Genomic DNA, 10,744 nt, shown 5'->3' with positions numbered 1-10,744 from the left:
TTTCAAGCAGAGTTCTTTCGGTGTTTCGTGCTACATTGTTTGGAACGCAAGTGGGTGTAATATTATTAGCACGCCAAGCAATTTTCCATTGTATCTTGCCTACATAGCAAAAGAAAAGTGATAAAAGCAGAATCCATTCCTACAGATATACTGCTGTCGGAGACTGGTATAAGATGCTTCTGTTACTGTACTGCCAGTTGACGTGAACCTCAACAGTTGAAATTTCATGAAGCTCCCGTTCAAGAATTTCGTTCCAGAGAGGTTCCACCGGCAGTGAGTTTTACAGAATGGAGAACACACCCATTCATGTCTCACATTCACTCTTAGCTGAATAGAAGAAAAATGACTCATGCAGAGGACTTTATGTGTTGCGGAGAAACACATAAAAGTGTACATATCTGCTGTTTCAATCCGGTGAAAAGAACTTTTCAAGACCAGGTCAAAAAGCTTGTCTTTCCATAGACGTTTCATCGCATAGGCTTTAACCTGATTGAGCGAAACACAAAAGAAGCACACATCTGACTTATTTAACTTGGCAGGATAGTAAAAAAATAGTAGTCCCAGAATAGACTCTTTGCTCCTGCATACTACAGTGTATTAATGATCAATGTAGGTTTAGAATTATTTCTAAGCAGGGTTTATGGTTATATGTGGGGTGATGCTATAGTTTGTGATTTAGTTGTGGGTAAGGACTAGGCTTACTATGAGTATTAAGAATAGTGTTACTTTTAGCGTTAAGGCTATGACCAGGCGCCTCTTTGGCCAAAGATTAACAATGAACAAGTGGCCTTGTCCAGAGTGAGAGAACCGGAAAATGAATCAACTTTCTTATTTAACTTGCTTAGCTAGTTAGAAGAAAACTAGTATCATACAGAGGACAGGGGTCTCTTAGTTTGAACACTGAGGGGCAGGGATCAGATTTCGTACAAATTACTGAACACTTGAAAGTTCACGATGAGTCTCTATCGTTTTCCGTTCCATTAGGGTTTCAACGAAAGCGGGTGGCTATGATAGGATTTGGGGAAACAGACAGCCAAACAATTTTCTTCTTTCATTTGCTTCTTGAGCAGGATAGAAAAAGCTATAGGTAAAACACTAGACTCTTGTGGGCTGCATACAGCAGTGTAAGTATGTGTGTAGAAAACTTCTTTTTCTCTAATTCGTGAACAGCATAGTTGAGGTTTCATGAAGCTCCCATATTCTATTTTGGCCCAAAGGCGTTTCAACGTAAGTGATATTAAGAGAACGAAGAAAACGCCAAGAAACCCTTCACATTCAATCTTACTTAGGAGGTATGAAGAAAACTGACAAGCAGGAGACTAAACTCTTTTTGTGTTGAACACCGACTGAGATGCAGGGATCAGTAAAGACATCTTTTTTTGTTACAGTACTCTTTTTGTTCATGTAAGTAGACTTTGATGTTTTAAGACGAGTTTGTATAGCATTTCGTCCCATGCAGGTTTCAAAGCAAGTTGCTTTGATAGGACTGAAACATACATTCCATCATTTTATGAAACTGGCCTTCATTACAGAAGAGAAAGAAAATGACACCAGCAGAATTCTTACCAACAGATGATCTACATACTGCAGTGCAAACAACGTAGTAGAGATCGTTGCTTTTAGTGTTCTAAAGCTACACTGAGCTGTATAGTTGAAATTTCATGACGTACGCAACTAAGTTTTCCTAGCTGTTTCCAAGCAAGTGAGTTAAACAGAATCATGAAAACGGAAAATCACTCTTACTTTTCGGTAGTCACTTAGGGCGGTTGTACCCTGCAGTGCAGTTCATCAGGGTAAATATCTGCTGTTACTGTTTTAGTGTTTTACATTGTACTGAACATTCGAAATTTCATGAAGGGTTCTTACCAGTGTTTCGTGTCTTACACGTTTCTACGTAAATAGGGTCGCTATGCTAAAATTGATATATTGGTATATGGGAGAACACTAGACTCATGCGGCTTTGAATACTGCAGTATAGGCAGCTTTGGTTTGTCTATTTCTATGTTTACATGAAACAGTTGAAATTTCATAATGCTCCTACCTCGGGCCTAAGGATTTTTTTATGTATGACAGTTGAGGAATAGAGACAACAAAGGATCATTCTTCATATTCACTCGTACTTAAGAGGTTAGAAGAAAACTGAAATGGTATTTCGCCCAACAGGGGTTTCAAGAAGGTTTAGAGAAACGGATTCAATCCACTTTTTAATTTAACTGGTCTATTTAACAAGGTAGAAGCAGAATGGCAAATTCGGCTCCCAGTGGGCGTCTTACTGGAATGCTGTCATAGTTTAATAAGACTTGCTCCTTTCTATTTCGAGAGTATGGTTGGTACCAAACTCAATAGTTGAATTTTCCTACAGCTCGCAATGAGCTTTCCGTGATTGAGGGGTTTCGACGTGAGTTTTACAAAATGTTGAAATTGTCCATTCACACTTCCTTCGCCTTAAGCCTATCCCTCCTCCTGGACCGGGTCTTGGATCTCCTTCTGGGTCCAATCTTTTGCCTCCAGGTGGTCTGTGTATTAGCCCTCTTCCTATGCCTGTCCCTGCCGTTGCTTTTCTACCTGGTCTGCCTTCCTACCCCAGTTGATCTTGACGCTACCCTTCCGTCTGTTCCTAGCTCTCCACCTTTGCCTGGTCTTGAGCCTCCTCCTCGGTCTGGTCCTCTTCTTCCTCCTTCCCCAGGTTCTCCCCCTCCCGCTCCGCCTCATCCCTCGACGGCTCTGGCCCTCCTACTCCACTTGTTTCTGGATCTACTCCTGTACCAGATCCTGGCCCTCTTTCTGTGCCAGGTTTTGAACTTCCTCTACAGCACGGCCTTAGGTCTCCTCATCCAACTGCTCCGCCCCCCGCCTCTTCCACCTGGTTCTGGCACCCCTCCTCCACCTGATGCTTTCCATCCTCCACCACTTGGACTTGACCATCTTCCCTTTCCTGATCACGGCCCTCCTCCTCCACTTTGTAATGGCCATCTTCTAAACCCTGATTCTGATCACCCTCTTTCTTCTTTCCCTGGTCCTGACCTTCTCTAGTCTTGCCCAACCTCCTCCTATGACTTGTCCTGGTCCTGGTCTTCCTTGTCCTGATCTTAGTCCTTCTCATTCATTTTCTCTTGGATATCCTCGTCCCCCTGGTTCTGACCTTCCTCATTCTTTCATTCATTCATTCGCATTATTTTAAGTGCTTACTCTGTGCAGAGCACTGTACAGGAATGCAGATTTGGTAGCTCACTGTATTCTCTGCAATACAGAATTAAAGAGCAACAATCTTTGCCCACGATGAGCTCACATTCTATAGTGGGACAGACAGGCATTAATACAAATTCCATGACTTGTCAGCTGCGTGAATTTGGGCAAGTCAGTTATATAGTCTGTGAAATGAAGATTAGAACCGTGAGCCCCACGTGGGGCAACCTGCTTTCGGATTTACGCCACTTCCTGGTCATGATGTTCTTCCTCCAGCTGGTCTTGACCTGCTCTTCTCCCTTGTCTTTGCCTTTCTCCTCGGCATTTTACTGGACTTCTCGCTCCACCTGGTCCTGGTCTTCCTTCTCTGTTTTCTCTTGTCCTTTCTCCTCCTCCTCGTCCTAATCCTACTCTTCTCCCTGGTCCTTGTCCTCTTTCTTCTCATATTCTTAACCCTTCATCTCCTTCTAAACTTGGACCTCCTCCTCAAACTGGTCCTAACCCTTTTCCTCTATATTTAATGGCCTACTTCCTCTGCCTGGCCCAGAGGAAGAGGCACACTGTGGCTCCTGCACATTGTGCCGAACTTCATACTCTTCTTGACCCTAGCCTTCCTCTTCATCTGCCTGGTCCTGTCCTTCTTCCTTTGATACTCTTTTATACTTTTGCTATTCACACAAATAAACTTTCATTAGTAGCAAATTGCTTTCTACACTTTAGTCTCTGGCCAACAAAGAATGAAAAGTAAGATATTCAAACCAGTAGAGCACTGAAAAACCTCCAGTTGCGATTCTGGGAGGGGGAATCCAAGGTTATAATCAAGGTTTATCCTAAATATTAAGTATAAGTTTTGCTTATTTTGGAAGTTATTTCTCGGGTTAAGCCAAAAGATTTAGGATCGTTCCATTTCAAGGGTTAGCAATCGATTATACAAGTAGGTTAAAGTGTAGAGTTAGAGTTAACCTTATGCCTTATATTGTTAGCTTTATAAGTTTAAGTTATGCGTGGTAGCTAATCACAGGCTTAAAGCATTGCCTAGAGTTAGGTCTCGCAGTAGGATTGCTGAGGTTAGGTGTAAATATATAAACCTGAACCGTTGAAATTTCATGTAGCAACCATTTGATATATTGGACTGGAACTGTTTTAAGACACGTGTCTTTTACAACAAAATTAAGAAAATGCACATTCGCTTAACACACTCATTCCTATTTAGCAGACTACAGATAAATGACTTCATGCCGAAGACTAAGTTCTTCACTGGCGAAACACTACAAGGCAAAGGTCAAAGGTATATATCTCTATTATTTTATTGTTGAATGAGGAACTGAACAATTGAAATTTCAAGAAGAGTTCTTATAGCATTTCGTGACTCAGGTGTTTCAAGTCTTTGACAGTACTGACAGAACCTTACAGTCACTCACCTATCTTATTTACCTTCCTTATTTAGCAACTTAGAAGAATATTGGTAGAGCTCAAAAACTATACACATGATGGGCTCAAAAACTAGACACTGCAAAGCAAGGATCAGTGTAGGCCTCTTCTTCTTTCATTATTACAATTTTATACGGAACTGAGAGGTCGAAATTTCATGAAGCGTCCATATAGCGTTTCGTGCCAATACAAGGCTTTCAATACCAGGGTGTTTTACGGAACGGACATGGCACACCTTCAGGTAACACATTCACTCTCACTTAACAACCTAGAAGAAAAATGATACATGCCGTTGGCCAAGTCCTCTTTTTTGGCGAACACTGAGGTGCAAGGAATCAGCTGTTCTCCAGGGTACTGAACATATAAAATTTCAAGATGAGTTCTTATGGCATTTCGTGTCACAGTGCTTTCAACGTAAATGAGTTTCATAGGATTGGGAGAAACAGACATTCAAACAACTACTTTATTTCACTTGCTTACTTAACTGGATAGAACAAAAACGGTATGATGAAGAACACTAGGTTCTTGTGGGTATGCACTGCACACTGTAGTAAAACGATCTGTGTAGAAAGCCTCTGTTTCTCAGCGACATGTAACATATCGTGCCAGAGGGGTTTCAGCACAAGTGACATTTATAAAATGAAGAAAACGTAAAGACCCTCTTCAGAATCACCCTTAAGAAATTGGAAAGGAAATGTCTCTTTTGTGCTCAACACTACTCAGTTGCAGGGATAAGCATGTCTATATTTTGTTACTGTATTGCTTTTGTAAGTGTAACTGGACTTTTGCTATTTCAAGACGAGTACCTATAAAATTTTGTACCATGCGGGTTTTTACGCAGGTTACTTTGACGAGACTGAAACACACTTTCAATCAAGGCTTTTATGTAACTTGTTTTCATAACAGGATATATCAAAAATGATATCGGCAGAACACTTGCGAACTGATGATGAACATACTGTAGTGCAGGAGAACTCGTAGACATCTTTTCTTTTTGTACTCTAGAGGTTAAACTGAACTTTAGTTGAAATGTCATGTGATTCCCATGATGACAGTGCATATCTGAGGGATTTCCAGACAAATGAGTTTTACAGAGTGATTAAAACTTGTACGATCACTCTTACTTATCGGCGGTCACATAATGGTTTTTACCCTACAGTTATCATGGTAGAATCTTGTTAGTGTATTGCTATTGTACCTGGGACTGAACATTTGAAATTTCAAGCAGGATTCAGGCAGCATTTCGTTCAATAAGTGTTTCTACCTAAAGAAGTAGTTTAAATACGATTTTTGTTATTGACACATGCAGAACACGAGACCCTTGTTGTCCTGTATACCCGTTGTCTGTGGCAGCTCTATTTTGATTTTTAAATAAAGCTGTTGAAATCCCATAATGTTCCTTAATCGTGTCATAGAGGTTTCATCGTAATTAACGATTGGGGAAAAGGGAATGGGGAATGGGGATTGGGGAATCACTCTTCGCACTCAAAATGAAATGGCATTTCGTCCCATTGCGGCTCCAATATAAGAGTCTTTGACGGGATTAAGAGAAAAGCATTCAATCAACTTTCTTATTTAACGTTTCTAGTTAGCAGTATAGAAGAATGGTATATGCAGCAAATTAGGTCCCCATTGCTCTTCATCTTGGAATGCAAGGATAAGAGTAGTTTCTTCAATTTCGATATTATTGTTGACATGAAACTCAAAAGTTTACATCTCATTATGCTCGCAATGAGCTTTTGTGCAGGGGTTTTCAACATGAGTTTTACGGAATGGTTAAACAGAATAAAACCTTGATTTTTACTCTTTTTGCTCTTACTCCTACTCTGCTAGAATTCTAGCAGAAAATGACTCATACAGAGAGTATACGCCTCATGTTTCGTACACTGCCTAGCTGTAGAGATCGTCTTCTGCTGTCGTGGTGTTGTATTGAACAGCAGTCCTTGAAATGTCAAGTGGTGTCATATCATAAGAGTTTCAGTGCAAGTGACTTTGACTAGGTTGAGGGAAAAACACATTTAACTCGATTCTTGATAAGCTTCATAACACGTTTTAAAGTGTTAACAGTGTCTGTTTTTCTAGTACTAGTTTACTTGAAATTTCAGTAATTAGTGCCACAATATTTTAAGTAAGAACGAAGAAAACGCCTATTCTAAAAACTGAAATCACTCCTACTTGGGAGGCTAGACTACAAATCAGTGCTGAAAGCTGCATCTTAAAAAAGTCATGTTCTTGAACTTGATTCTGAAGATTGAAAACTTCAAGAGGAGTGTAAGTGATACTTCGTGTTATGCAGGACTCAATCTATGTAGCAGATTGAAAGAAAAAAACATTCAATCAACATTCTTCTTTAACTTTATTAAACAGGATAGAACAAAAATGGTACACAACTAAAATATAACTGATCATTTCATATTTCATGACGAACCTTTATAACTCCTGTTACAAAATTCTGTCCATGTAGCTGACGTTTACCGAATGAACAAAAGGCAGTCTCTCTGCAGCTTCATTCATACTTAGGCTATAAGCTAAATAACTCATGCAGAAGAATGGCTCTTTCTGTGCCGAACAGTACGGGACAAGGATCACTGTAGATATCGTCCGTTACTTTATGGTACCTGGAATTGATCCTTTGAATGTTCAAGCAGAGTTCAAGTAATATTTCATACCATACAGTTTTAAACGCAAGTAGCTTTAACCCTATAAAGAGCAGTGTATGGAACTTATACCTTAGTCATTTGAGGTATATCTTATTTATTTACGGTATCTACGTTCCTTATTTAGGGACCATATCTTATTGATTTATCTTGTTTACTTAGAAGGTTAAAGAAAAATTATTGTTACAGAACTCTTCACTACTAATTGGCAACACATTACATGTAGTCCAAGCGTAAGAAGTAGGCATCATCTGTTTTACTACTTTTTTTAGTTATGGAACAGAAATTTTATGATATTCCAATATAACTTTAGGTATCAAAAGAGGTTCAACGTAAATGAGTTTTAAAGAACGGAGAAAAGATGCATTTCATTCTTACTCTCCATCGTTTACGAAATAGGCTGTTCTCTGCACAGCAGAGAATCAATGTAGGTTTCTTCGATTACTCTTTTACTCTCTGTTCATGATACTGAACATTTGAAATTTCGGGAAAGATTTCGTGCTATACAGGTTTCCGTGCAAATGGCTTTGAGAGGACTGATGGAAACACACATTCTATCAATATTCTCATTAAAACTAGTCGACTTAGGATAGAAAAAAATGGTGAAGGCAAAAAAAATTAGAATTCTCATGAGAAGCATAGTGCAGCGTAAGAATCTGTGTTGACAGTTTCTTTAATCTCTACTATTATTTTACCTGAATCTGAACTTTTTAAATTTCTGGAAAGATTCATTTGGTATTCCGTGCCTATGGTTTTACAGTACAAGTGGCTTTGACCAATTTGAAAGAAACACAGATTCAATGACTATTCTTATTTCAATTGCTCACTAAGCAGAAATTGAACACAATGATTCATTCAAATGAAGAAACTCCTATAGGGCTACCAAAAGGGTTTCAACGGAAATGACATATACGAATTGATGAAAACACAGTCTTTCAACACATTCATTCTCAGACTAAAAAATAAATAACATGAAGATGAGTGACTCCTCCTGTGATGAACAATTGACGGTTCTGTCAGTATGTAATCTACATAAGCTGTTACTCTAATACTATTGTACGTGGACATGATCCTTTTAATTTTCAAGTATTCTTTGCTATTTCGTGCCACACGGGTTAGAAAGCAAGTAGCCAAGCAATTTTCCATTGTAACTTGCCTACTTAGCATGAAAAGAGTAAAGTGATAGAAGCAGTATCCTTTCCTACAGATATACTGTTGTCGAAGATTAGATGTAAGATTCTTCTATTTCTGTACTGCCAGTTGAAGTGGAACTCAAGAGTTGAAATTTCATGAAGGTCCCGTTCAAACTTTCCTTTCCAGAGAGAGTTTGTTCCAACGATAGTGAGTTTTACAGAATGAAGAACAAGCTCATTCATACCTAACATTCACTCAGCTGAATAGTAGAAACATGACTCATGCAGAGGACTTTATGTGTTGCGGATAAAGGGTCAGTGTACATATCTTCTGTTTCATTCCGTTGAAAAGAACTTTTCAATATGAGGTCACATGGCATGTCCCTCCATAGAAGTTTCAACGCAAATGCTTTAACTTGATTGAGCGACGCACAAAGGAAGTACACTTCTGACTTATTTAGCTTGGCAGTATAGTTGAAAAATGGTAGTCCTAGAATAGAATCTGTCCTTCTGCATCATATTACAGTGAAAAGATCAATGTAGGTTTAGAACTATTTTTAAACGGCGTTTATGGTTTTATTTAGAGTGTTGTGGAAGTTTGTGATTTGATTGTGGGTAAGGACGAGTCTTAAAATGACTATTAAGAATAGAGTTAATTTTAGCGTTAAGGTTAAGAGTAGGAACCTCTTTGGCCAAAGCTTATCACTGAAGCAAGTGGCATTGAAAGAACTGAGGGAACGGCTCAATGATTCAGCTTTCTTATTTAACTAAACTAGTTAGAAGAAAAATAGTGCAACCCGAAACCTTAACAGTTGATGCGCTGCTTAGTCCAGAGCAAAGATCAGTGTTGGTATCCTCCTCTTTCTGTATTAGTATTTTATATGGAACTGAGTCGCTGAAATTCACATTTAACATCCATATAGCACTTCTGCCAGAAAGGTTTTCAACGCAAGTGTTTTACGGAATGGAGAAAACGCACTCTCATTTAACACATTCACTGTCACATAACAAGCTAAAAGAAAAATGAATCATGAAGAAGACAGGTTGTCTTTTGTGCTGAACACTGACGTGCAGAGATCAGCTCATGCACACGGTACTGAATATCTGAAAGTTCAAGATGAGTTTCTATCATTTTCCGTTCAATTGGGGTTTCAACGAAAATGGGTGGCTATGATATTATTGGGGAAATCAGACATTCAAACAATATTCTTATTTCAATTGCTTCATGAGCAGGATAAAAAAAGGTGTAGGTAAAACACTAGGTTCTTGTGGGCTGCATACAACAGTTGAAGGATGTATGTAGAAAACTTCCTTTTCTCTGAATAGTTGAAGTTTCATGAACCTCCCATATTACATTACGGGCCAAAGGCTTCTCAATATAAGTGATGTTAACAGGACGAAGAAAACGCCCAAGCACTCTTCACATGAAATCTTAATTAGGAGGCATGAAGAAAAATGTCAAGCAGAAGACTAAACTGTTTTTGTGTTGAACAATGACTGAGATGCAAGAATCAATAAAGATATCTTTTTTGTTTCACTAGTAATTTTTGTTCAGGTAAGTGAACTTTTGATATTTCAAGACGAGTTTGTATAGCATTTCGTCCCATGCGGGTTTCAAATCAAGTTGCTTTGATAGGAGAGAAACACACACGTGAATATTTTATGAATATTTTATGAAACTTGCCTTCATAACAGGAGAGGATGAAAATGATTCTTAAAGAACTCTTACCAATAGTTTATCTACTGCTTTACAAACATCGTAACTACATCGTGTCTACTTCATGGGTTTTAGTGTTCTACATCTACACTGAACTCTATAGTTGAAATTTCATGAGGTTTTCTAGTAAAGTTTCATAACTGAGGGGTTTCCAAGTAAGTGAGTTTTATAGAATTATGAAAAAGGAAAGTCACTCATTTATCGGCTTTCACTTAGGACGGTTGTACAATACAATGCAGTTAATCAGGATAGATATTTGCTGTTATTATGTTAGTGTATTGCATGATGCTAAACATTTGAAATTTCCAGGAGAGCTCTTACCAGTGTTTCGTGTGATACAAGTATCACTCGTAGTTGAGAGGTTAAAAGAAATTGTAATGGTAGTACGTCCATTAGGGTTTCAAGAGGTTTGTGTTGAAAACAGCCTTTGACATGATTGAGAGAAACGAGTTCTAATTTACCTTGTCTATTTAGCAAGATAGAAGCAGAATGGTAAAATCCAATAAATTAGGCTCCCATTGGGCTTTGTACTGAAATGCAAGCATTAGAGTTGCTCTCTTTTATCTCAATATTACAGTTGATATGAAATTAATTTGTTGAATTTTATGATGCACGTAATT

Source organism: Tachyglossus aculeatus, chromosome X1, assembly GCF_015852505.1.
Source record: "Tachyglossus aculeatus isolate mTacAcu1 chromosome X1, mTacAcu1.pri, whole genome shotgun sequence".
In the NCBI taxonomy this organism is placed as follows: domain Eukaryota; kingdom Metazoa; phylum Chordata; class Mammalia; order Monotremata; family Tachyglossidae; genus Tachyglossus; species Tachyglossus aculeatus.
The sequence above is the reverse complement of the archived record's forward strand: the minus strand, read 5'-3'. Positions refer to the sequence as shown.